The sequence below is a fragment of the Triticum dicoccoides genome, chromosome 7B (genome assembly GCF_002162155.2).
Source record: "Triticum dicoccoides isolate Atlit2015 ecotype Zavitan chromosome 7B, WEW_v2.0, whole genome shotgun sequence".
Taxonomy (NCBI): Eukaryota; Viridiplantae; Streptophyta; class Magnoliopsida; order Poales; family Poaceae; genus Triticum; species Triticum dicoccoides.
This window is the reverse complement of record NC_041393.1, coordinates 733,139,441-733,143,811: the sequence shown is the minus strand read 5'-3', so window position 1 is coordinate 733,143,811 and position 4,371 is coordinate 733,139,441. Positions and strand designations below refer to the sequence as shown.

The 4,371-nt window shown below is 40.7% G+C and overlaps 1 long non-coding RNA gene across 1 annotated transcript; it reads right to left on the bottom strand.

The window, feature by feature from the left end:
• Nucleotides 1–320: 320 nt before the first annotated feature.
• Nucleotides 321–2,070, bottom strand: LOC119336001. The gene is made up of 3 exons (XR_005162152.1): nucleotides 1,886–2,070; nucleotides 1,119–1,263; nucleotides 321–473 (listed from the first exon to the last, which is right to left on the bottom strand). It is a non-coding gene; the product is annotated as an uncharacterized LOC119336001 (long non-coding RNA).
• Between the last annotated feature and the right edge of the window lie 2,301 nt (nucleotides 2,071–4,371).

Here is a 4,371-nt window from a genome sequence, read left to right as displayed (position 1 = left end):
CGCCAGCGAAGTGTAATACCTATCTATTGTGTCGATACGAAAGCATAGCAGAAATGATTAAGAAGCGACATGTTTATCATGTTAGATATTACTTCATTGCCTGTGATAGTCCACTAAACCAAAATGCCTCATGGCAGACAATAAACATACTTAATAATTGCATCACGAGCTCAATGCAGGTGGTTGAAACAAGTCAAGGCAAGCACTACAAGCATCAACAGTGCTTTTAATATACTTTTAATGCTGAAAGCTGAGGAGAACATTAATTTGAGAACACTAACCAGTTTATACCGATTGGCGAGGACCCACAGAAACTAGGAACTTACCACAAAGGGTTGTTGTAGCCAAGGACATACAACACGCCACTGATGTTGCACGACAAAAGGCCCACGCAGACAAGGCCATGGGACACCAAACCAAGGCTTCAAACCTCGCAAGAGGCTACGGTTGGGGCCCAGAACCTTTGCAACAGACTGCGGCAACAACCACCAGGTCACACTGAGGAGAGCCGCAGGTGGCACAATGCAAGGATTAACCTGCTCATACATCAAGAGAAGACGTCGTGACAAAAGTTATAACTGAATGGAATAAATTCTAAAGTATGCAAGTTGGTTCGACATGATAACATGGACCTGCAAAACACTAAGCATGTAAAAAGGGGAGGCCATGAAATGTAGTTGCAAAAGAATCAGGGCAATGTAGAGTTACTTTTTTCTAGAAGCATCGCAAATAATAATTGAATCATGAGCTCAATGCAAGTGTTACAGGAATATTTTCTAAAAGGAAGTGCTACAGGAATCGACAGTGGTTCAAACATACTTGTAATGGGGAAAGCTGAAGATTACAGCATGAAAGCATGCAAATGCTACAAGGTCGCTAATCTACAACTACTAATCCTCTCCTATACATGAGTTGGCAATATCTAGAAATGGGATCCTTTGAAATAAGGACACTACTTTGTATATGAAAGTATGCAGGCTAGCATACAAAGACGAGCAAGAAGCTACAAACAAATAAACAATTCTTTTGATGACAATGTATACAAGCACTAGATCAACAACTCGATGGCTGGAGCAGAGCATAGCATGGCCATTAGCTCGGTGAGACCTGGGACTCACCTAAGAGGTAGCCGAGGAGCCGACGCCAAAGTTCTGGAAACAAGGCGGCGCATCACCATCGCAGGAGACTGGGATGGTAAACACCAGGTCATGCCAAGTGCCAAAGAGAGCTGTTGGTCTGTGTGCACGCGACTCTAGGACCAACCTGATTATACATCAATAGTATTAGTCACCGCCAATCATCCCGGATAACGAGGAAGATAAAATAAGGAATATATTTGCTCGGAAGTTAACAATAATTGTCAATAAGGCATTTTGCAATCCGCAACTTTGTTCTAGTACTAATACATACATAAAACACTTACAATCAGTAAAGATTATCTTGCATTACGGTAGCAAAATAGAAAATGATCATCTGCATGGGAAACTCATGGGGTTTAAAATCAGAATCCTTAGTCTAGTCATTCAGTCAAGACAGTGCAATACAAACTAGCAGCTCAATGCCAGCGAAGTGTAATACCTATCTATTGTGTCGATACGAAAGCATAGCAGAAATGATTAAGAAGCGACATGTTTATCATGTTAGATATTACTTCATTGCCTGTGATAGTCCACTAAACCAAAATGCCTCATGGCAGACAATAAACATACTTAATAATTGCATCACGAGCTCAATGCAGGTGGTTGAAACAAGTCAAGGCAAGCACTACAAGCATCAGCAATGCTTTTAATATACTTTTAATGCTGAAAGCTGAGGAGAACATTAATTTGAGAACACTAACCAGTTTATACCGATTGGGGAGGACCCACAGAAACTAGGAACTTACCACAAAGGGTTGTTGTAGCCAAGGACATACAACACGCCACTGATGTTGCACGACAAAAGGCCCACGCAGACAAGGCCATGGGACACCAAACCAAGGCTTCAAACCTCGCAAGAGGCTACGGTTGGGGCCCAGAACCTTTGCAACAGACTGCGGCAACAACCACCAGGTCACACCGAGGAGAGCCGCAGGTGGTACAATGCAAGGATTAACCTGCTCATACATCAAGAGAAGATGTCGTGACAAAAGTTATAACTGATTGGAATAAATTCTAAAGTATACACGTTGGTTCGACATGATAACATGGACCTGCAAAACACTAAGCATGTAAAAAGGGGAGGCCATGAAATGTAGTTGCAAAAGAATCATGGCAATGTAGAGTTACTTTTTTCTAGAAGCATCGCAAATAATAATTGAATCATGAGCTCAATGCAAGTGTTACAGGAATATTTTCTAAAAGGAAGTGCTACAGGAATCGACAGTGGTTCAAACATACTTGTAATGGGGAAAGCTGAAGATTACAGCATGAAAGCATGCAAATGCTACAAGGTCGCTAATCTACAACTACTAATGCTCTCCTATACATGAGTTGGCAATATCTAGAGATGGGATCCTTTGAAATAAGGACACTACTTTGTATATGAAAGTATGCAGGCTAGCATACAAAGACGAGCAAGAAGCTACAAACAAATAAACAATTCTTTTGATAACAATGTATACAAGCACTAGATCAACAACTCGATGGCTGGAGCAGAGCATAGCATGGCCATTAGCTCGGTGAGACCTGGGACTCACCTAAGAGGTAGCCGAGGAGCCAACGCCAAAGTTCTGGAAACAAGGCGGCGCATCACCATCGCAGGAGACTGGGATGGTAAACACCAGGTCATGCCAAGTGCCAAAGAGAGCTGTTGGTCTGTGTGCACGCGACTCTAGGACCAACCTGCTTATACATCAATAGTATTAGTCACTGCCAATCATCCCAGATAACGAGGAAGATAAAATAAGGAATATATTTGTTCAGAAGTTAACAACAATTGTCAGCAATGCATGTTTGCAATCCGCAACTTTGTTCTAGTATTAATACATGCATAAAACGATTATCTTGCATTACGGTAGCAAAATAGAAAATGATCATCTGCATGTGAAACTCATGGGATTTAAAATCAGAATCCCGAGTAGTCGTTGAGTCAAGATGGTGCAATACAAACTAGCAGCTCAACTCTAGCGAATTGTAATACTAATTGATTGTGTTGATACGAAAGCTTAGCAGAAATGATTAGGAAGCGACATGCTTCTCAGGTTAGATCTTACTGCGAGCTTGTGATAGTCCACTAAAACAAAATGCCTCATGGAAGACAAGAAAGATACCAAATAATTGCATCAGGAGCTCAATGCAGGTGGTTCAAACAAGTCAAGGCAAGCGCTACAGGAATCAGCATTGCTTTTAATATATTTTTAATGTTGAAAGATGAGGAAAACATCATGAAAGCATGAAAATAACAGAAGATCATTATTCTACAAGTACTAATGCTCTCCTAATCATGACTTTGCAATATCTAGAAATGGGAGCCTTTGAAATAATGACACCGATTTGTATATGAAAGTATGCAGAATGGCATACAAATACCAAAGCAAGGAGCTACAAACAAATAAACATTCTTTGAATGATAACATATACAAGCACCAGATCATCGGCTCGATGACCAAAGCACAGCGTGGTATGGCCATTAGCTCGATGCTATGTCGCAGAATAGACAGAGGAGAAAGGAGAGGCCAGGGACTCACCGAATAGTGGTAGGGGAGGAGACGACACCAAGGTTCTAGAAGGCGCACCACCGTCGCTAGGGACAACGATGGTAACCACTAGGTCGCGCAATGTTCCGAATGAAGCTGCGGGTCTACATGCATGCGACGTTAAGACCAACCTGCTAATACATCAATATTAGTTGCTGCCAAACTTCCCAGATAATGAGAAAGATAAAATAAGGTATATATTCATTTGGAAGTTAACAACAATTATCAGTAATGCATGTTTACAATCAGCAACTTTCTTCTACTATTAATACATACATAAAACACATAATCTATAAAGATTATCTTGCATTCAGTAGCAAAAAAGAAAATGATCATCTTAGTTTAGTCATTGAGTGAAGGCGGTGCAATACAAACTAGCAGCTCAAACCAAGCAAAGTGTAGTACTAATAAATCATGTCTATATGAAGGCATAGCAGAGACCCCACGGTTTGAACATGAAAATCAGATTAATAGAGGCGGTGTATATATATATAAAGCAAAATGGGACAAGGGGCTTAACCGGACGCATGAAACTACGCACACATTTGCACATGAAAATTAGAATAACAGGTTATAGGTAACCACACGGTTTCATCCACTTCTCTCTTGACTTCTTGAGAATAACAAAACCCTCAATATTTCTTTTCTAAAGATATACCAGCCAGCAACTGCTTCATATTTTTCTGAAGCTTAAA